A 24,462-nucleotide genomic window follows, 5' to 3' on the forward strand; every position below is an offset into this window, starting at 1 on the left:
TTTGTGTCTTCATGAATTTAATTTCATAACCACTTTCTGGGTGCAGCCCTCCAGCCAGTTCCGTACCCAGCAAAGAGCATATCTGTCCAAGCCACAGGCTGCCAGTTTCACTAGGAGACTACTGTGGGAGACAGTTTCAAAGGTTTTAATGAAGTTTGGGTAGACGATGCCTTTTCCTCATGCGTCACTGGTCACTGAAGTCGTAGAGGGAGATGAGGTTGGTGAAGTAGGACCTGCCTTTCAAGAACCCATACTGGCTGGGCCTGATTCCCTGGTTGTCCCATACATGCTATCTGATCACAGTCAAGATGATCTGTTCCATAATCTTCCCTGGCACTGAAAGACATGCTGACAGGCCTGAAGCTCTCCAGATCCTCCTTACAACTTTTCTTGTAGATGGGAGTCACATTAGAAAACCTCCAGTCCTCTGAGTCCTCTCTGGTTGACCAAGAATGTGATAGATAGGGAAAGCAGCTTGGCAATCACCTCTGCCAGCTCCCTCACTATCCTAGAGTGGATCCCAACTGGCCCCATGGACCCATGACAGTCTAGATAGAGTCTTTAACAGTTTAGAAGGTCTTTAACAGACTCCACCTGAATCATGGATGGTTTATTCTGCTTCCCATCCCTTGCATCCAGGTAAGGCAGTATAGTACTCTGAGGATAACTGATCTGACTATTAAAGACAAATGTAAATAAGGTGTTGAGAAACTCAGCCTTTCCCTTATCCTCAGTAGTCACATTCCCCTCTGCACCCAGTAAAGGATGGAGATTCTCTTTAGCCCTCCTCCTTACTATTAATATATTTATTAATATTTTTTTTCCTCTTTTACTACAATGTCCAGATTGAGTTCAAGCTGGGCTTTTGCCTTTTCCCTAGAAATTTCTTTGTATGCTCCTTCAGCTGCCTTTCCCTTCTTCCACAGGAAGTAAACTATTTTGTCCTCCCAGAGTCTCAGTTAAATTCTCTGTTCACCCACACTCGTCTTCTTCACCTCCATGTCATTTTAAGCCTGCTCCTGTGCCTTTAAGACATAGCTTCATACCTAGTTTAAAGCCCCCTCAACAAGGTCTGTCAGCTGCTGGGCTAGGATTCATTTCACCCTTTGAGACTTGTGAGACACATCTGTAGCCACCAGGCTAGGTGCTGAGTAAACTCCCCCATGGTTGAAAAAGCCAAAATTCCTGCAATGGCACCAGCCTCTTAGGCACATATTTACCAGATGGGTTTTCCTAGTCCTCTCAGTATCTCTCACTGCCATTGAAGGGATGGAGGAAATACTACCTATACTGTGCCATCAACTAACCAACCCAATTCCCTGAAGCCTCTTTTGATAGTCTTCAAGCTTCTCTTAGCAACTTCATTGCTGTCAGCCTAAACTATCAGTAAAGGGTAATAATCAGAGAGTCAAACTCTGAGAGAAATCTTCCATTGCATCCCCACTTACCTATTCCTCAAGATCCAGAATCTCAGACCTATTACATAGGGCCACCTGGGAAATCAAGTTAGGCAGGAAGAAGATTTACCTGTGATGCCAAGTTGAGACCTGTTTCCTTTCCTACCCATCTCTTGGGTCCCCTATCTCTTCCTAGTGGTGACAGGGCAGAGGGTCCACTGCTATTTAGAGTGTAACACCCCAGTGCCTTTCTCATAGGTATGACAGGGAGTCCACCAGTCTGTCTCCTGCTCACAATCCCTTATGTTCCTTAACCTTTCCATCTCTTCCTTGAGTTCTGCCACCAGGCTGAGCAGATCCTGCTGACACATCACACAGGTGGTATTGCCTCCCTCCATTAGCAGCAACAGGCTCAGGTGCTCCCTGCAGCCAGAGACCTGAGCAGCTAGCCACATTCTTGCACAGGTTCTGGGTCACCACTGCTGGAAGGTTCATCTCAAATGGTCTGTGCCATGCTGATTTCCCTTCCTGCTTGCTGTGCTCTGATGGGACCACCTATATGGGGGGTTTCACTCCCAGTTCCATCCACACTGCATCAGCATTGCTGTGTCTCAGGTACTTAGTACTTCCCACTTAGGTTGGGGCTGGGAATTTCTTGCTTTTCCAATGGCTCTTCTCACAATGCTTTGCCATGTTTTTACCTCTCTGTGAAGGGTCCCTGGGTGCAAGGCTCCACTGCAAAGTTGATCTGCATGAGATCTTCACTGAAGTCAAAGACTTAAAAGGACTTTAAATGTTTTAAAATGTACCATACTACATTTTATTTACCAAGGATCATGCCATGACTTTTTCCTGTAGTAGATGACACCTTATTTCCACTCTACTCTTCAGCTATTTCAAGTGTTAAGGCATGTGTCTGTCATTTCCCTTGTTTTGTTTTTTGTTTTTTACTGGGGCTTTATGTAATCCCCTGTGTGAGAGGGAGCAGGTAGATCTCTGTAATCAAAATGGGGAATAAATTTAGGGCAGACTAATGAGGACAAACCATTTCTTCAAAACTCCTAGAGCTCTCAAGGTCTTCTTGTCACACTTAAATGAAATTTGTTCCAGATTGCTGTTAAATTTATATTATAGATAAGCCCAGAAATCAATGCAGTAATTCGAGGTCCTGTCTTTCTGTGATCTTTGCAGAATGTCTACACAGTGCTTGCTGGAAGATCCATACCATATCTTTATTCATAGCACGATGTAGATATGAACCTCATGTCTGCAGAGTAGCTGTGTATTAAATTAGTTCATTGACTTTTTGACACTTTGTCTGATATGGCTGTAAACATCTTTCTGGAGCTCCTTTTTTAACTGGGTATCAGCCCACTCATGAATTTCTCAGTCTAAACAAACTCTGCAAAGAGTACTGGCAGCCTGGCCTGATCAGGTAACAGATCTCATTCAGTCTCTGGGAATATTGCTAATTCCAGATATCTGGCCATTTGCTTCTAATGGGCCTGTCCTTTTTCCATTAACTATTAGCCTGTTTGCAATTCCTCTATATTTTTCATTGTTATATAATATTCACTGTACAAGATGTTTCCAATGGCTGTGCTGGTGGAGTAATATTTTTACATGCAATTGGTAGAAGTGTGCTGCTTGGCATCAACAATGCAGGGCAGCAGAGATTTACTACTGGCTGATGTGGAAATAGGGATTAATCTACTATTCTCAAATTCAAACTAATCTTCCCTCTAGCCCTCTAGAACTAATTTTTATCCCTTTATTATATCAAATTGTTTTGAAAATCATGTTTCTGATTTATCATTTGATGTGGTGATCACTAAAGAACCAGATCTCCTGATCACCATGTATTATTTCCAACTTTTTTCATAGTCGGAGAAATCATTCTGATTTTTTCTGCTGTTCAGTTGTGGCCATTTCCCTCCTTTGAAATGCAAATATTTCCATTGATGTAAATAATGAGTTCTTAATAACTTTCTATGTTTTGTTAGTACTCTATGATGCAGGACAGATTATTGTTACTGTTAGTTTATGTAAATATACTTGGTTTTTAACCCACTGATTATGTCCAGATTATATTTTAAGCATCAGTTTTGAGACACTGTTAAGTGCTTTGCTGAAACTCACTTCAACTGCATCTCTTGCCTCCTTAAAATATGCTATTAATATCTCAGGTTGAATATTAGGAAAACTTTCTTCTTTGAATGAGTGTTTAGGCACTGGAATAGGCTCAGGGAAGTGGTTGAGTCTCTGTCTTTGGAGGTGTTAAAGAAACGTTTAGATGTGGTACTAAGTAAGGGACACAGTTTAGTGGGGTAATACTGGTGATATGTGAACAATTGGACTAGATTATCTTGGAGGTCTTTTCCAGCCTTGGTAATTCTACCATTCTGTGAAAAAAGTTTTATCTCCTAGGAACATCTTGGGAAACATCCTTTTCTTCAGTGTCTTACTGAAAATGTTGCACTCGAATACTGTTTCTTAAAAACAGATGACTGCAAAGTTAGATCCATTAAGTTCATCTCCTGAAATTGTCTTTCTTATTAAGCTAAACTTAGAATTTGTCATGGTTTTGATTTTTGATTGGTATTCCACATCATAACATCATACAGTGCACTGGGATTTAAAGAGATAATGCTGGAGTTCTTTGGATTGTCAGTATTTCTTGCCTCTTGGTATCAGAAGAGAAGAATGAACTACAACTCCTAGAAGACTCAATTCTTCCATTTCTGTCTTCTATTATATATAGGAAAATATAAAACTCAGTGGGAGACACAAGACTGCCCTTCTCTTTGCTCCCTGTCCATCTCACCTACAGCATTAAGAGTAAGGACTATGGTTCTGTAAACACTTTCTCTCTCATTTTATTTGATTCACTAGCTTCAATTCCAATAACATTGTATTATATTGTATTATCTCATGTTCTGCTATTATATTTAGTACTCTAAGGCTTTTCCCTTAGCTCATGTCTTGCTCCAATTTATAGGAAGGAGAGGAGGTTCTTTGATATATGTATACCTGGTGTGAGATTAAGAAACAACAATGTTGGTCCAACCAGTTTATTACAAATCTTAATCAGGGAGGTGGAGAAGGGGAGAATGGTGACTATTATGAATTAGGGTGATGGGGAAGGGAAGGTGGGTGATAGAAAAGATAGGAAAGAAGCAAGAATTGCATAAAGCAGGGATAGTCCGCACCAGGATCTAGCAGTGTCCCATTGCAAGCCGTTCTGATGGTCCAAGGCAAAAGTGCAGGGAGAAAGCAGCAGCAGCGTGGCTGTCCTTGGGCAGCAAGCAGGTAGCAGGAAGAAGCCACAGGGTAAGTCCAGGAGGAAGCAGCAGCTCTCAGGTAGCAGGCCCAGGAGAGTCCATCAGCATGCAGGCATTCCATAGTGAAGGTTCTGATGGCAGACACCTACCCTTATGGTTGTTGATCCCTTTTATATCCTTCTTTTTTCCTGCCTATATGACATCCTTGGGTGCTTGAGTAAGTGTCATGTGCAGTACCTCTTGAGATAGCCATTTTCCTCAACATAAGCCCACACAAAAGATTGCTTCCTGGCCATTAATCTGCAGCTTATCTCTCTCTCGTTGCCCCTGGCCTTGTTCATCTGTGTCCCTCAGACAAAGATTTTCTCAACCCTTTCCCAGGACTTGCTTGGACTTGTTCATCGCTGTCCTCAGCAAGCTTTGAGACAATGATGTAAAAGAATAATCTCTTACAGCTCATTGCTTCTATTTTCCTTATCCAAGCTCATCTCTCTGCCTTTTCCTTCCCCTCCCCCTTTTTCCTGGGGCATGGGTTTGTGAGTCCCTTTACCTCCTTTGTCATGGAACTAGGCCAAACCAGGCCAAACCATGACAGAACCAAATTAGTTCAGATTTAACAGGAGCTTTACAGCCATATGTCCTGTATAAGTCTTTGAAAATGTAAGGTCATGGTAGTAAATAGGAAGTTTTATGGATAAGGAAAGGAGCTATTGAAACATAAAATATCCTGAGTTTGAAGAGATCCACAAGGATCATTGAGTCCAGCTCCTGGCTCCACAGGTCCACCCAGAAATCAAACATAGTATCTGAGAATACTGTCCAAATGCTACTTGAACTCTGGCAGGCTTGGGCCTGTGAACACTGCTCTGGGGAATCTGTTCCAGCTCCAGATCACCCTCTCAGGGAAGAACCTTAGCCTAGTACTCAACCTGACTCTTCCTTGATGCAGGGAAAAGCACAACACTCAAGGCAGAGCAGAGTGGAACAATCTCTTCCTTATCCAGCTGGTAATGCTGTGTCTGATGCATCCCAGGGTTGCAAGTTGACTTTTTCGGCCGTCAGAGCACACTGCTGACTCATACATAACTTTCTGTCAAGCAGAACCTCCCAAATCCCTTTCTGCAGGTCTGCTCTCCAGCCTCTCATTCCTCCAGTTTGTATGTAGATTCAAGATTGCCCCACCCCAGGTGCAAAATCCAGCACTTGCTGTTGTTCAGCTTCATGCAGTTTGTGATTGCCCAGCCCTTCCCTTTGTCAAGAGCTCCCTGGAAGGACTATCTACCCTTGAGGGGGTTAACAGCTTCTCCATGAGGAAAGATTTTGGATGGAGAAAAGTCTCTCTGTAGGTTTTCCAGTAATGTTATTGAGATTTGGATTGGACATTAGGGAAAAAATGTCACCAGTTGAGCAGTTTAGCACTGAAATTAATCAATCAGGCTTTGAAGTTTCCAAGATTTTGCTTGATGGAGCTTCGGCTGACCTTGCATCAATAGTCTTGCTCTAAGCAGAGGATTGATCTAGATGACTCTACAGGTCAATTCCAACCAACACTTTTGTTGAGATCAGATAGTAAAGGAGTATAGAGAGATAAGGAAGGAGACAACACAGATTCTTCTGAGATTAGCAGAGCTATAGTTTGTAGCTCAGAGATTGACTTGCCTGTCCTTTACAAGGCCAGTAATGCAGCAGCCTCTGCATATGACTGCAGGAGAAATAATGCTGTTTGAAGGACAGATAAGCGCTGAGAACCTCAGTGCATCATCCAGTCTCTCCTGGTGCAAAATGGCTATGCCTACTTCATGCCGAGTATTTCAGCCTGGAGATTGTAGCAGCATGGAAAAAAGAGACATACAGAAGTATACGTAAATTCTCTCTGCTATAGACATGCAATGAGGAGAAGCTTCTGCTATCTTCTATATGTGCTTTTATTCTATTTTGTACAGTTTTTGTTCCTGAGCTGGGTGCATTACTAATAGATTTTTTACTTCAGCTGTGTGCAACTGTGTGAGAGCAGTGGTCACTTCTGTTCTAATGGGAGTTCTTGCTAAGGTTGAGCAGAGAAAGAGGAACAAGCAGGAGGCATTGAAATCATAAGGAGACATTTGTCTATGGGAAGAGGCCATGGTTCTTGAAAACCTAGTTTGAATGCACTGGACTATCTAGAGATGAACTGAGTAGGTGAAATATCCTGTTCACACAGGAGAAAAGCCACAGTGCCAGTGTTTCACATCTCTGGCTACAGTGCTTTGCTGGGGCCTCAGAATTGTCAAAAGCCTGTAATCTCAGCCCCACTTTGTCCAAAGACTGAAGGGGACTCAAATGTTTCTAAGTGTCTATGAGGTCACAATTTTGGTCTAGTATAGAAAGGGTGACCCTGATTCAGGAAAGCAGCTCTAACTGAAGCAACTCAGTTTGGGTCTCTCATGGCCCAGGTGGCTGTGCTTTCCTTCTTTGCTATTCCATTTTGGTTTTGTATGTATGTTTCTCAGAATTATGCCCTACAATGCACAAAAATCTTATATCTAACTTGATCTATTAATTATACAAGCATCTGTTACAGAGGCAGAAGATGGCAGAAAGCCCTAATAGAGTTGAGAGGAAAAAGAAATGAGTTCTTGCTTACTGGGGACAGGGTATTCTTAGGGATGAAACATTCTTATGAAACATATGCTCATTTTATGACAGGAGAGCTGGATTTTGACATGACATGATCAGCATGGATCTAGCATGATTTAATGTATACAGCTGAGATGGCTTGAGAAAATCAGAATCATGGAACTGTAGGGGTTGGAAGGGACCTCTAGAGATCACTGAGTCAAACCCCCATGCTAAAACAGTACCTTACAGCAGGTCACGCAGGTAAGGCATCCAGGTGCATTTTTAATATCTCCAAAGAAGGAGACTCCACAACCTCTCTGGACATCTTGTTTGAGTGCTCCATCACTCTGACAGTAAAGAACCTCTTGTGTTAGTATGGAACTTCCTGTGTTTTTGTCTCTGCCCCTTGTTCTATTGCTACACATGACCAGCCAATTAATCCGCTTTCTGGACAATGATATTAGCCACTCATTGGTAATTGTTTTTCTGTGCAAGTCCTGACCAGTGATTCTGAGGATAACTTCTCTCCCAAAGAGGTGACTGAAACTAGGGTTTCAATGCATACCACTAAGGGTAGCATTTGTAGTTAAACAACGTAGACTAGATTTGCAATTAGTTATGTGGAAAATAGAAATTTGATGAAGGTTCTCTTTAAGGAAGAATTAAGGTCTTCGTCTTATGTGAATGGGCATTGCATTATATCTTTTCAAGGGCATTTGAATGAGCTTTAAAAAAGAAATAGATAGTTAGTCTTCCTTACTGCCAGTCAGGAAATGATCCTAGTTAGGTAATGCTGAACGGTGTTCTTTTTATGTTGCAAACAGAAAACAGTGGAGCACTTCAGCGTTTTTACTTTGATGCACAAGGCCATCATCTTTGTTGGTAATCAATAATAAAGCAAAAAATAGCTGTGCAATTGATTATAGCCATTCCTTGCAAATAATGTATATTATTTTCATATTAACAACTATTCTTATGCACATTAACAAGTGGATTTCCAAGAAGTGTGTTTATCAGCAACTTACCAGTTGCTGATAGAATCTGCTGATTCAGGTCATTGAGAAAGATATTTGAAATGTATTCTTAGTCTGAAGAAACATATAAAATACTGAACTATCACATACTGTAATTCCAATCTATTAATAACAGCAATTTAAACATGTAACTGATGATAATTTAATTATTTTATTTGCTCTGGGCTTGCCTCCAAAGCAAATCTTAAAAATCTTAAATCATATATTTTCCAGAATCTTTTCCTACTGATGAAAACTTTTTTAACTGATCCCAAATAGTTCAGCCAAAGGAACATTAAAAATTATTAGCAGTCTTTACAGTGAATAGGTGTTAACTTCTAAAACATTGTTACAAAATATAGTTGCGCAGTAAGCAAGATAGGAGGCCTAAGGCTAAAGTGACATGTTTATCTGGTAACTGGTCCAATTACTGGAGTTTAGTTATGGCCAAAGACTTCAAGCAAAACTAATCAATTAATGGCAGGCAGGGGGAATGCTGTCTTTTCAATCTCAAAGCAGTTACTTTAAAAAAAAAAAAAAAAAAAGGCAGAACTCTTAAATAAGATAGGAATTTCATTAATTATGAACTTCTAAATGTTTTTGTTTGACTGCTGGCCTTTCATATTATGATATCATACATGTCTTCATACAAATTTCCATTTTACTAAGTTCTGCTACATGTCTTTATGTCATAGATTATTTTTTTATCAACAAAATCTATCTTTTGGGGATGTTCAGCCTGAAAACCATGCATTATTTACGTGACAGTGAGGTCTTCAAATCAGCAGTGTAATGTTAAAGGTTGTGCTGTCTGTCTTTATGGCTGGATTCAGCATTCCTCTCTGCCTTTGGAACTCAATATAGGTGTCAAGCACTTGGTGGCCTTATTGAAAAGAAGCAGCAGCACATTCTTCCTGCCTCCTTACATCAAGAAGCAAGAAAAAGTACCCAAGGAAATACAATTCAGTTCAGTCAGCCTCACCTTGATCTATGGGGAAGTGATGGAGTACCTCACCCTGGAAATCATTTCCAGGCACAGGAAGGGCAGGAAGGCAAGCATGAATATTCAGCATGGATTTATCATGGGAAAGACGTGCTTGACTAATATAGACAACCTTTTATGATGAAATGACTTGTTTGGTAAATGAAGGGAGAACAGTGGATGTTGTCAACTTAGACTTCAGTAACATTTTTAACATTATCTCACGTAAGATCTTAACCAAGAAACTGATGGATTGTATGCTGTGGTGAGCAGGCAGTGAGGTGTATTGAAAAGTGGCTGAATGGTGAGACAGAAAGGGTGGTCATCAATACTATTTCATTGGAGGCCTGTAACTGACGAGTTACCCAAGAAATAAATGCTGTGCCAAATATTGATAGATATTTTCATTAATGATCTGGATAATGTAGTAGAGAGCATTCTCAGCAAGTTTGCAGATGACACAAAACTGGGAGCAGTAAATGATACATCAAAAGGTCATGCTGTTATCTAGAATCATAGAATGACTTGGGTTGGAATGGACCTTAAAGGCCATCTAGTTCTAGCTCCCGTGCTGAGTGTAAGGTTGCGAATCATTAAATGGGGCACTAGGTCAGGTTGCCCAAGGTCCCATCCTACCTGGCCTTATACACTTGCAGGGATGGTTGAGGCATTCACAACATCTCTGGGCAACCTGTTCCAGCACCTCACCACTCTCTGTATAAAATTTCCCCCCCTAATATCTAATCTAAATATCTCCTCTTTTAGTTTAAAACCATTCCTCATTGTTCTATAACTATCAGGCCATTTTAAAAGTCCATTCTGCTTAGAAGCTCCCTATAAATGTTGAAAGACCATGATAGGATCTCTGCAAGGCCTTCTTTTCTCCAGGCTGAAGAAACCCAGCTCTCTCAGCCTGTTTTCACAGAAGAGGTGCTCCAGCCCTCTGGTCATCTTTGCGGACTTCCTCTAGAACTGTTTCAGCAACTGTACAGCTTTATAGCACTGGGGGCCTTGTTATCTCCACAGGACCTCAGTGCAGAAAATCATGGCAACAAGTATTTAGATAAAGAAGTTGGCTTTTCTTTCTTTCATAAAAATACTACATAAATCCAGGAAGTACGTTATGTGAAGATGAGAACATCTAGACTGAAACACATGGATTAAATAAGCAGTCAGCCAGCATATCTGTTCCCTGTGAGTATTTTGTCTTCGTGTGAATGACAAACAGGACTGATATGGGAACTGCATATGTAAGCGTAATTCCAACATTTTAGCAAAGGCCAGATTCCCAAATACTTCAGTTTCTTCTTTGGAGTGGTAGAGTTGGTTTCCTCCTTCTGTAACTATTCATATTGACTACACTTTCTCATCTGTTTCACCTCTTGATAGGACTCAGAAATTGGAAGAGGTTCCCCAAGGTGGTAAATTATACATCCTTGGAAGGCACTCAAAACCCATCTAGACAAACTGAGCAACCCGATCTAGGTTTTAATCTGGCCCTGATTAGAACAGATGTTTATACTTCATGCCTCCATGAAGTGCCTTCTGTAGTCTATGCTTCCCAGTATCCACATGCTGTTTATCATGTCATGAATGTGCCAGTATGGTGGCTGCAATAGATCTTACAGCTCTATTTCCAGGATCTTCTGCATATGTTTATTTGGCCAAAATTACACAACTCAAAAGAAAACTTGGGGATCTATTCAAGTTTGTCAGGATCCACAGACTAAGTTGTATTTAAATTGTTTTCTGAATATTGCTTCCTTGTCTGCTTCCTGTGCTGAATCATACTGCTTGGTATGTTATGCATAAATAAAGCATGATGTATGTTGTTTTTTTCTCCCACTTTTTAATTCAATTAATAGGTATTCAGCTCTGTTTTTTTTTTTTTTTTTTTTCCCAAATAGCATTGAGCTGAAGGAAGTTTCTTCACCAGCAGAATCATGCTAGATAGAAAATAGATTGCATCTCTTGTGGGGTTGAACTTGACTCTAGAAGGAATACATTTGAAAGGGATCATGTCTAGAGAGAAATAGTTGTTCTACCACTTTAACTCATGTTGAGTATAACTGAACTCCAAAGACACCAGTCCATGGAATAAAATATTATGTACTGCTGCTACCTGCTTAAGGCCCAAAGGCTTCAGAACTGCATTAGTAGTTTAGGAGACACACAAGTATAGTGTTTTCCCATCTGTGTGTCTGCAGTTAAACTACTGCTGTAATAAGTTGTTAGAAGTCTGGTGCCTTTCCACTGATAGTGGAATAGTACTGTGAGGGAATCATGATTTACCTTGTAACAAGGACTCAGGAAGAATGTTTAGAATGTAATATTAATTTGCTTTATATTATCAGCCATTTTTCTTAAAATGTGACGTGTGTATTTAACAGTATATGTTTTGTTACAATCCATCTGAGAGTAGAAAAGCTCTATGGAAAACATCATATAAATACTGCGTTGGGTGAACCCAGAAGGACTTCTATTTCTCCTCATGTATATTCCTTTCAAATAAGGTCCTATTTTAAGTTGCATTTACACATTGAATATGTTTTCAGAATTGTCAGCAACTGCCATCTGAGAACATTAAGAAAATAATTTTTTTGAGGTAAATTTCTTCTGCCTGGAAAAAAGAAAAAAAAAAAAAGTGCCAATCTGAGCTTAGCAAACTTTGCACCCTATTCAGTTTTTCAAAATACTAGAAGTAGAAACTTGGTTCACTTTACTGATTAGTATTTTGTCATTAATTATGGAGGTCTCTCCAAAAGTAATGCCTCCTATTCATTTTCATAGAAATTACAGCAGATACGAAGAGCACAATAATACCATTCAATAGCGCAAATTCTCAGTTACTGAACTGTTTTTCAACACAGTCACTTCTATTAGTTATACATTTTCAACAGAGATAAATGAGAGCCTGCATGGTGTATAAATCTGCACCAGTGGAGATGATCCATTGTCCCTGTCACTACTGCTGAAATGCATCATGCATCACGTCAGTGTGTTAATATCCACTGTTCAGCAAGTGTTGATGAATGTCACTGGGTGCCATTTTTTTCTGCATGGTGGAATTGAATGATACACCTTTGCTTCATATGCACTTCCATGTCAGACACCATTTTGTCAGACTGCCCTTCTGCTGCTATTTGTCACATTGTTAGAAAATATAATGAAATATGAGTGGGAAGGCTCAACCTCTACTGCCATACTATCACCATCTGCATCCGGTGTCATGGGCCAACATAATAAAACAGAAGGCATTACTTTTGGAGCAGCCTTCATAAAACATGTAATATAGTTAGTGCTTACAAGTAACTAAACTTATGTTAAGTTTTATTTTATTTTTAATTAAAAATAAAGACTTGAGATAGCATGGGTCACAATATGTGATGTGCTGGGACGTGGCCCACAGGCTGCAAGTTGGACATTCCTAAGTTAAACAGAGTTTAAGTAGGGGAATGCAGTTCTATAAATACCATAATCATCTTGGACATGTATGCCAACATCAATTTTGGGACCCAAAGATTTATATACAGACTTATCTGTATCAGAAATTTGAATTATGTCTATTTCTCTTTCATCTGTACTACTCTCCTACAATTGGTCTTGGAAAATCTGTTCAAGAGGAGCTGGGCAAAGAATTACCCTGCTTTTGAAACTTTTGCTTTTTGTTAGTGAGAGATGTATTTATATTTTAAGTCTTGCTTAAATTGTTTGATGCTTGTATATGTTGGGTTTTTTTTGTAGGCTACCAGTGATTTACTGCAGATTTTGTGTATTCAATGGGGAAATGAAAGACTTTGAATCCAGGTGAAAGAATCAAATCTGCATTGTCTTTATTTCAGAACTGATTTCCTGTGGGTCTTTCTTTGAAAGGAAGGCATTTAAAATCTCTAAGTCAAATAAATACTTAATACTTCTTGTAGACTGAATTAAAGCTACCGTATTAAAATCATTTGGAGGAACACCTTGATCCGTATTTGCCCACATCTAATAATTACTAGTAGATTAAAATTTATCCATGGTATGATAGGCATTCAAACATTGGCAACCCTGTAAGAGCAGGTTGTTGATTTTTTTTTTTTAATGGGCTGGGGTTTTTTGTTTGTTTGTTTTGTTTTGTTTGCTTGTGTACATATGAGCTAATGGTTAAACAAGTCAAACCTGTATTTACGTAATCAGAAGATGTTCTGTGATAACCAGTAGCCATACCAATATAATTACATACCATTGACTTTCACATGCACAGTACTGCATGTCTCAGCATCACTACCCATGATACAATGTTGTGCTTTTGTCCCATCATGTAGAGAAACTTGTAATTAAACTTTAGCTGAGGGAAAAAGAGTTTGCTTCATTTGTACTATAAGGGTTCTAAAAACTATTTCAATCTTTCTAACTTAAAGCACAAAGTGCATTGTTACTTTTCTTCTTTTTAGACTAAAGAAATAAATTAAAGGAAAAAATAAGGAAGAATATTTTCTTGGTGAATGTTACCAAAAATTTTTGTCTTGTTCTGCTCTGAGTTTATTCAATATGAAAGCTGATATTTGATCTAAACTTAGTCACATCTGGATGGGGTTGTTTCAGAGATCAAACTTGGAGCAAGACTGGGCTGCTAAGGGCCTTGTCCAGCTGAATTTTGAATACTTCTAAGCATGGAGATTCTACAGCTAGTCAACCTGTTTCAGTGCAGGAAAACCTTTTTTCTTCCTATTTATGTAACTTTCACTTTTTGCCATCTGTTGCTTCTCATTTGCTGTGCATCTTTGAGGAGAATCTATCTGCCTCTTCTCTATAATCTACCAGTAATCGGTGACAGACAAGCGATAAATCGCATACCCCTCCTTGGTCCTTCTCTTCTGCAAACCAAGCTCCCTCAACTGGGGTTTATTTGATTAGCATAGATACTAGAGCTTTTACTTTTCTGGTTTTTTATGTGCTTGATACCTCTACCCAGACCAGCACTACAATACCTACATCTCAACTTCTCTTCCTGCTGCTACTCTGGGAGGCATGGTTCTTGCCAGGCAGCTCCTCAGAGGTATCATGGGAGCATCCTGTAATATTAATCTCTGCTCAGCTCTGATTACTAGGATTTCTCCGCCACTTAAAGGATCTTTCCTTCAACAAGACTTTCATCTTGTTCTTTCTGTGAGCCCTTGGACTTTGGGGGATTTCTTAATTTTGATGTCACTTCTTCATCCTGGAAGCCACAGTCCTGGTTTTCCCAATTTAAATAGTTACATGAGCAGAACAATAACATAAATGACCTTCTAATTTGTTGTTCTATCTCGTGTTTCTTTATTAACTGGAGGATTCAGGATGGGCCACATTTTTAGTCCACGAGCTATGTAAATTTACAATCTTCCCCTTAGTGGCTTCAGTTAGCAGGAAATACTCCTGATGATGTTGAATAGAAAGGAACTCGGTTCTTTAACCTGCTTTCTAGTTCCCTGATTATTATGTAGTTAACCTTAATCACCACAATGATGCAATACTGGCACTTGTTCAGCTTTTGTCCATCGATACCTCAGGTCTTGTTTTTAAAAGCTATTCATTAGAGCTCTACAGATTTGCTCCGTTGCAGATAAAAGCCTTCTCATTTCTTTTATCCACAAAGTTATGGAATGACTTGTGGCCAGTTTTTCCTATGAATCTTTTAATAAAGAATCATAGAGAAAAATTAGTTTAGAAAGGTCCTCTGAAGGTCAGCTTAGCCAGACTTCTTTTCAAACAGGTTTAACTTCAAAGATAGATAGAGTGTAGTTTAGTTGCATTTTCAATTTCTCAAAACTAATGAAATTAATCTAAAATTGAATGTCTATGAAATAAATTTTTTCAAGGAGGGAAGAAGGTCAATTTACAGGTCAAGTGATACCACCCTGATCAGGAAATTCCACTTACAGTGAGCTAGTTCCATACTGGAAATAAAGAAGATGTACTTCAATAGTAGAGCTGGACAACCAAAACTAATAATAGGCTGGTTTGGATTCACTCTCACTGTAATAACTTTTATTATTATTATTTATTTAATTTTATTTTTATTTCTAGCAATATTTTCTTTATCAAAATTAGGTACAATCAGATAAAATCTCTGGGGTGAGGAAGGAGAACAGAATTGTGATGTATCATCCACTGTGCTTTGTCACCCCAGGAAGAAAGTAGGATGTACGTGTGGTAAGAAATTTGTCTTGTATTTTATTATCATCTAAAGTCTTCAATTAATAGTTTTATACTAGTTAAGTCTTTTGAATTTTGAACACATATAATGATAAACTCCTTAACAATAAAACTGGGAATATATCTATTGGCTAACTGGCTAACAATTATTACTCATAAGCAGGAGCTGTGACAAAACAGTGGATAGATACCAGTCTTTTTTCAAAGTCTGGGTGCTTTACTGGTTTGATTCTGAGAGAAGAGACTGGCTTCAGTTTTGTGAGATGAGATTAAGGGAAAAGCAACAACAGGCTGATAATGATGTTAATCTAAACTGAGTACTTTAAAATATTTTCTCCTACAAGGAATTATTCTGAAATTGGTGCTAGCAATTTAAAAATCTTTCTGAAGGTGGAGATTAAATAGGGCAGGTATTAAATGCCCTGGGTAGAATCTTTAATTCAGAAGTCTCCTAGGAGTTAGAGACATCAGTCCCTGGTACGTTAAATATTTAATTATAATTCCAGGGATATAAACAGATCAGAGTACTGCTATAGAATCTCAAAGGCAGACGGAGCAGGATTTACTGTGCTTAACTCTAGGTTAAACTCTAGGTTACAGCAAAGACACAGACATTTATTTCTGAGCAAGCTACCTCAACTCTCATGATATCCAGAAACAAAAAATATGAGTTGTCTGATCTTGGGGAGATGTCTTCATTATGGTGGTGATTAACTGTATAGTAGAAGCATCTTGTTCTCTTCTTTGACTCTAAAAGTCCGGATAACCATATCAAATGCCTGAAGATAAGAGAGATGAATCTGATCGTGGTGAACTGTGCATTGTCATGAACAATATTAATGGTAACAAGAACTTGCTTACTAGGTCTATTTGTGTGGTAGCTCAACTGAAAGGAATTACATTTTGTTTACTAATATAAACTCATCTCGTTCCAAATATAATTTCAAGGTATTTCACTCACTGCCAGTCCATCTTCTTTAAAAATGAAGAGCACTATATGATTTTACACGGTGCTCCTTTTTTTTTTTTTTTTTAGGTAAATGAAAACTCTGCAGTTGCATGGACAGTTTAATTCTTCTGAAAATTAAGGCTAAACCCTGATATTGGTGTAACCAGCTAATTATGAGATTCCTTAAGTATCATAGACCTCCCATGCTACCTGGAGATCCTCAGCAGTTTCTGAGCTTGCACAGGATAAAGAAGCAGGCTTGAGAAGACCAAGTGAACTAGATTGTCCCTCCCATGTTATCAGAGAAGGCTGTTAAAAACTGCCTCTTGCAAGCTTCTGCCCCCGGTGCAACCTTCTTGGAGGGGGCTGTATTGTGCCATAAAGCATTTCAATGATTTTTCTCCTTTGTCAGCAGTTTCAGTTAGGCCTGGCTTGCACCATCTGACTCCAGCCCAGAAATGTGGCCACTGCCTTCACAGCACCTCCCTGTTGTCAAAACTGAGATGGCTTCAGGCTGGGCTTGACAGTGTAGCATTATGGAGTTTTGCGATTTTAGGGCTGATGAAAGGCTCAGGCTGGAGGAATAACTCACCTAGGGAAAAGTAAGGACTAGAGGAAAACAAAGAAAAAGCAAAGAAATGAAGTGCAGCAGAAGCAAACAGGTGACATGGATTACTGCATATTAAAACAACTTTAGCGTTCCAATCTCGTACTGTTGGGAGAGTTTAACAGATTTGTGCTGAAAGATATCACTCAACAGTTTTACATTCTTTTAGCTTAGCCTTATGGAGTTTTTTCACTAGATAGTATGAAGCTGGCTATAGCTGTCATAATTCATTCTTAAAATGTGAGGTTAATGTGTATCTATCTACATTAGATATTAAGAGAAACAGATGGAGCTATGAACACAGTGAATCACAGGGAATCTGCTAAAGATTTTTTCCTAGTAAGATAATTTTTCCTTCGTGAGTCTGCCTTAAATATCAGAAATCTCAATTTACCATATAAATGCCAGTTCCACAGTGCCCTGGTTAGTCTTTGAAGATTCAAGCTAAATGCTGAGATTGTTCAGGTTGAGACTAAACCAAGGAAAAGCAAATGCAGGTCTGCATATTTCAGTCATAAGATTTCTAACACAAACCATAGCTCATTGTCATTCCTGACTACACATCAGCTTCCTCAACAGCAATCTCAAGACAGAGGTAGGCTGTGTAGTTTCTTAAACAGGTTTGTTAGAAGCTTCAAGTGAGGTTAATTGGCATGATTCCCACATTCAGAAAGCCCAAACAGCATTTGCATTGCTTTTCAATCAGACAGGATGGAGGAAGAATGCCTCTGATGATCTTAATTGCAGCTGGGGTCTTCCAGAAGTGGATAAATAATAAACAATCCTGGTGATGTCTCTGAAATACTCCAGCATTTATAGTATAATGAACTGCATGGTATAGGTACATGCCTTCCTCTGGTTTGAGATAATTGATCTGGTATTTACCTTGTGCGTGTGCAGAAAATTAAGCCTTGTTGCAAAACTAGTGACTATCACCAGGAGAAAATGAAGGGAAGTATCTCCACCTCTTGATGCTTTCAAAACATCTTTCAGGAGCGTCTTTCAGGATGTGGAAGCTTTAGTTGAATCTTTCATAGTGCTCAGTGAAGAGGATAACATTGGAGACTATGTGACTTCAGGAGATCCAACCAAGAAGCTGCTTTATGTGTAAATTCTACAGAGAATAGTTTGCTTGCATTTTCTATTAAGAGTTTTGAGTGAAATGTTCCTAAACAGTATTTGAACTGATAAAAAAGTCAGTTTCATTCTCCACATTAAAATAAATATTTTTCCTTGATTTTTTTGTCAACTGCTTTTCATGTTCTTCTCTCCTCTCCATGGCTCATATTGCAGTAATCTGTACTTTTGGAACAAGATGATCAGAAATTATTATCTGCTTTTACTGAAATAATCGTCTTGGCTACCATGTGCAGCCGAAGTGGCAGGTCTGAAGGCTTCTGTAGCATTTGACCTCACCTCCTGGGTAGGATGCAGTAAGGAGCTGTCATACTTTGCATGGAGCTGAGAGCCCAGAATGTCGCTCTGTTCCATCTGTACGGGGGAAAGATTGCACCACATACTCTCTAGAATGTGTGTTCTGCTGAAATGCAATGTTCATTTGGCTTACCTCCACACAGGCTAGTGATGGAGAAGAGTAGACATTTTGGAGGGTGTGTCTTCTCACTCATCTTAAATTTCTCCTACTTTGTTCTTGGAATATGAGATAAAATCTGTCAATTTTATAGAGAAAATACAGACTTTTTCTCTATGACAAGGAAAAGGAACTCAGCTTCTATGAAAAGGAGACAGAAATCTGTACTGGCATCAAGGTTCACAGCTCCCAGTAGCACAGGTGTATTCAATTTGTGGCCTGCAATCCACATGCAACCTGGCACAGTTCAGACTTTGGCCTGCCCCCACCCCACCATCATGGTGGTAGCTTTTCCCTGCCAAGTGGCCTAGCCCAGCCTAGGGTGCACACCTCTTAGTCAGCAACAACCAAATATTTGTGTGCAATTGGAAGTGCTTGGGTTGAAACCAGGACACAGGGAGGGCACAGTGCAGTACTAACTAAGTTATGGCAAATAATTTGATGTATTTTGATACATTAGCTAAGCACAGTCCTGCGAACAGCGGACAGTATGCAGAGTGGAAAAAGAAGGCTTGTGCTCTACAAAGGATGGTTTAGGTCATAATATGAGGCTTTGAACCTTTCAAAATGGGGCTTTGTACTCTCCTACTCAGGAGCTGGATCCTAAAGTGATGCTTTAATCTCTCAAAAATGGGCATTTGATCCCCTTTGGGCCCTAAATATCAGAGTTTGGCCACTGGCATATGACTTTGGGCACTTGAAAGGAGGCTTTAAGTATTCAAATGAGGCTTTGGGCTCTCACGAAGGTCTAAAATTCAGGCCTTGACCTCTAGAAGGAAATTTGTCCTGTTAGAGAAAGCCATGGCCACTCAAAAGAAGGCTTTGGGCCCTAAAAATAATATTTTGGGCCCTAAAATAAGACTCCAGGTCTGAAAAATTAGGCTGCAGGTGATACAACAATGGTTTTGGATACCAAGTATAGGTTATAGGCCCTGAAAATATGGGTTTGGTGCTTAATGCCATAGTCTGTAAAACGGAGCCTCCCGTTCCTATTAGTACACTCTCTAGCCACTAAAAGGGAGTTTAGAACTTTAACAGATTTTTTGTGCCCTAAAAAGGAAGGTTTGTGGGTCCTATAGTGAAGGCTCTGGGTCCTATAGTGAGGTTTTGGACACTGAGAGTGACTCTCTGAAACTCTGGTGCTAGGCCCTAAAAAATGGGTTTGGAACCTGAAATTGAGAGAGTGGCCACATGCTTTATTTGTATCATAACTTTTTGAATGTATGTACATTTGAGAACACTATTCTCAAGGATGAAGAATAGCATTTAATCAAAATCTCTGACGGGCACCTTGAGAACTCACTAAGAATTGCAGCCACTTCCATCAAACCAGAAAGATGCACTAGTTTCACAAAAATAAGGTCAAATATCCCACTAGTTTTATGTTATTGTAGCTCTATTTTTTCTCATGTTTTAATAAAAATATATACATATTAAAAAGTTTTGTTACTTATATACATTAACTGTTTTATATATTTTATAAGTGGCCCAAGATTTTTCCTATTCTTCCTAGTGGCCCAGATAAGCCAAAATGTTGGACACCCATGTACAAGCAGATATAGTTTGTTCTTTAAAAGACTATGTCTGGACAGGCCTAGTTGGTTTCTCCCATTGAAGGAAAAGACAAAATTAACATATGTCCAAAGCTGGAGCTATTCTTTGTGAAGATCTAAGTTCTTGGTGTGGGAAGTAATAAACATACCAGAGGAGATGTAGACAACCTCCTTTTCATTTTCCCAAGAGGGATGGCATCCTGTTGTTTTTCTGCACTAATGTGGTGGCACTGCAAGCTGCTAGGTTAAACATGTAATCCACTATTTGATTCTGAAGAAAATTGTCTGTCTCTGCTTGCGTGGAGTGTTCTCTCCATCCGTAGCCTAAGTGGTGGATGCCTAAAAATGAATTATTAGTTACGTGCCCCTGCAAGGTGTTTAGGAACTGAAAAGTTACAAGCAAACAACAAAGAAAAAATGCCCAGTTATCTCCCTGCTATTGCTTCTTGCAGAACATGCAGTGGGGTCATCCAGCCAAAGCATGAGGTTTTTCTTTCCTCCTGTGTGTGGTTGTTTTCAACAGTGGTGTTTCTGGGTAGCTCAATGCACCTCTGCCATCTTGTATTTCTCAAGGTTGCTCCTTCATAGGATCTTATAAAACCTGCTACCTCTCCTTAACATTCATGTCAGCTAGGTACCCAGTCATTGCAACATCCCCTGGGTGCTATCAGGATGCAGCACATCCTGGTGATCTCTACAAGTGACCATGGCTCTTTGTAGGCTGGAGGTGGCAAGAACATTGTGCCTGTTTTGTGCTGGCATCATCTGTAACTTTAGAGGATTTATTTCTTACCTAACTTCTCATCTGAGAAGGAAAGAAAGAGTCAAGGTGAGTTTCTTACATTCTTTTGCAGGTGGGTGTTATGTGACATGTGGCTTTTGTATCCCATGTCACCATAGTAACATCAAGTTGCTGTTTCCTGGCAACTGTCAGTGTTGCTAAGAGAAAAATTGGCTGTGTTTGTAACTGGCGTCTTTGAAATCATCCACACACATTACCTTGGGCTGAGTTTGATGGAGATGGAAAGATTTGGTGGTCAGTCTCATCTTCTTTAACACAGATGTGCATTGGTTTCATAAATAATTAAGTATGTTTCTAAGGTACTGAGAATCAGAAAACACGGTTCTTATTGGTGTCCCTTCTTGGTCCATTCAGTAAACATAGGTGACACTTCCTGTCCTCTGCTAAGAGAGCTGAGAATCAATACACACAGGAAGGAGAAGCTCCATGCTTTGGCTGGATGGATGATGATAATACTGGTGATCGATGTGCTGGTTTTCTGGTCAATTTCACAAGTGGAGAGAAAGAAACCTTTGATAAATTGCCTCCTCCACAAGTGCCTGATATTTAAAACTTTTTGCTCTGTAACATGACTGTCCACAGGCTGTTGGATGAAAGCTGTAGCTAAAGTGAGGAGTGTGTGTGGGGAGCGGAAGGAATGGCAAACTTGATAAAGTATTATTCCTGCTTAGTGCTGTGGAATTCAATGGATTTATGCCAATGCAAATCTAAAGAAACAGTGATGAATTGATAAATCCTACTCACTTGCATCTGCCCACTCTAAGCTGGTGATGGAGCCATTGCTATCTGGTGGTGCATGCCAGAGCATGGACAGAATGAGTTGTACTCTGCAGTGCAGAGGAGACAGATGGTGAAACCTACCTATTGCAAAATGTGCCAATGGAAAGTAGGAATGCAGATTCTGCAACTTAGACAGAATCCATCAGAAATCCCAAGGATATTTCAAAACACTCAGTTTTCTACCAGTTTTCTGCAGATTGCAGTACATTTGTGACCTTGGTGACAGCACTAGCCAAGGTCACCAGTGAAGAGGACATGCATCAGTAAGAGAAGAATTAAATTTGCAATGAATGGCTTGCATTTCATTTTTAATTAATACACTTATCTGACCGGAGCATGTTAAAATAGAATAGTTATAAGTGGTGTAGTAGCTTAATAGCTGCTGGTCACGATGCTGATCTTTCATTCACAACGTGGTTTTATTTGCTTTCAAGTTTTTTTTTCTTAGAATTGGTTTCTTAGAATTGGAAGAGACCTTTAAATGCTATCTATGAACACCACAGTTAGATCAGGTTGCCTAAGGTCTGATTAAGCCCTGCCTTCAAAATCTCAAGGGATGGGTCATCCATTACATCTCTTGACAACCTGTTCCAGTGCCTCACCACCCTCAGTGTAAAAGACTTTTTCTTTATATCCAACCTAAATCTATCCTCTTTAAGCTTGAAACCACTTTTCCTGGTTCTATTACAACAGATCCTGCTAAAGTATCTATCCCCTTCTTTCCTGTAGCTCCCTTTAGATATTAAATGGCTCTTGTCAGGTCCTCCCAGAACCTTCTTTTCTCCAGGCTGAAGAGCCCCAGCTCTCTCAGCCTGTCCTCATAGAAAAGGTGTTCCATCCCTTGAGTCATTTTTGTGGCTCTCCTCTGGACGTGCTCCAACAGGTCTGCATCTCTCCTGTACTGAGGACTCCACACTTGGATGCAGAACTCCAGATAAGGCCTCATCAGCACAGACTAGAGGGGCATGATCATCTCCCTTGACCTGCTGGCCATGCTTCTTTTGATGCAGCCCAGCATATGGTTGGCTTTCCGGGCTGCAAGGGCACATTACTGGCTCATGTCCAGCTTGTAATCCATCAGTACCCCAGCTCTTTTTCAGCAGGGCTGTGTTCAATACTTTTATCCTCCAGATTGTACTGGTAGTGGATATTGCCTCAACCCAGTTGCAAGACCTTGCACTTGAATTTTTTGATCTCATGAGGTTCACCTGGCCCACTGCCCTGGCCTGTCTAGATTCCTCTAGATGGCATCCCATCCCTCTAGTGTGTCGACCATAACGCAGGTCTTGTTGTCATCAGCAAACTTGCTGAGGATACACTCCATCCCACCATCAATGTCACTGATAAAGATATTAAAGAGTATCGGTCCCAGCACTGAACCCTGGGGGACATCACTAGTCATTGATGTCCATCCATATATTGGGACATTGACCACCACTCTATGGACTTGATCCGACAGCCAGTTCTTCATCCGTTGAACAGTCCAGCCATCAAATCCACATCTTTCCAATTTGGAGAGAAGAATGTTGTAGACTACCATGTCAAAGGCCTTACTGAAGTCCAGATAGATAATTATTCATCACTGATGACATCAATGGCTCTTCCTTTGTCCATTGGTACAGTGACATCATCATAAAAGTCCACTAAGTTGGTCAAACAGGATTTGCCCGTGGTGAAGCCATGGTGGTTCTCCCATATCACCTCCTTATCTTCCATGTGCCTTAGCATAGATTCCAGGAGAATCTGCTCCATTATCTTTCCCGGCACAAAGATGAGTCTGACAGGTTGGTAGTTCCTGCAGTCTTCCTTTTTACCCTTCTTAAAAATGAATGTGATGTTGCCTTTTTTCCAGTCAACAAGGACTTCCCCTGATTGCCATGACTTTTCAAGTATCATTGAGAGTGGCTTTATGACTACATCAATTAATTCACTCAGGACTCTGGGATACATCTCAATTGGACACATAGACTCATGGATGTTCAGGTTCCTCAGGTGATCACAAACCTGATCTTCGCTTATAGTGGGAGAGACATTGCTTTCCCAATCCCCTCCTGCCAACCAAACATTTGAGAGCTGTGTGATAAGCAGTTATCAAAAAGACTGAGGCAAAAAAGTTAAGTAGCTCAATTTTTTCCTTGTCTCTTGTTACGAGTTTTTTTGTGTCACTCCTTAGGGGAATATACCCTCCTGGACTTTCCTTTTCCAATTGAAGTGTCTGTAGAAGCCTTTCTTGTTCTTGGTATCCCTTGACATCCTTCTTAACTCCAGCCATATTGTTTATCACATTTGAGGTCTGGCTTAGGATTCTTTCTGGTTTTGCCAGTTTGGAGATAGCATGTGCTCATATTATAATGGTCATTAATTTAATTTGGTATTCGTACTTGTATTCATGGGATTGCTTTTGCTCAAGGACATGGGTGCACATGGTGGGTCTTGTAGAAGAATGAAGACATCCAGTACTATCTCAAGGAGATTTGGTATTGAGTGAGAACAGCAAATAATTTGAATCGTATTATGTTAATTGCTACATAATACTCATGTCATCATTACTATGGTTGTTATATGCCTTATCAACTGTATTGCAGTAAGAATCACCCAAATCAAAGAAGAATGAAATCCAGTGAAACCAGAACTTACTATAGCACACCCATGCCTCATTCCTCCTGCCCTGAAAGACTGTTATGACAAGTGGAGTCCAAACTTTCAATGAAATAAAGACTAAATGAACT

At 39.8% G+C, this 24,462-nt stretch overlaps 1 long non-coding RNA gene across 1 annotated transcript in view; it reads right to left on the reverse strand.

Moving 5' to 3' along the window:
* The window catches only part of LOC146545417 (uncharacterized), a 60,464-nt gene that overhangs the window by 18,233 nt on the left and 17,769 nt on the right, over positions 1–24,462 (reverse strand). The gene's annotated exons all lie outside the window — the stretch shown is intronic.

The sequence above is a fragment of the Meleagris gallopavo genome, chromosome 1 (assembly GCF_905368555.1).
Source record: "Meleagris gallopavo chromosome 1, MGAL_WU_HG_1.1, whole genome shotgun sequence".
NCBI classification, from domain to species: domain Eukaryota; kingdom Metazoa; phylum Chordata; class Aves; order Galliformes; family Phasianidae; genus Meleagris; species Meleagris gallopavo.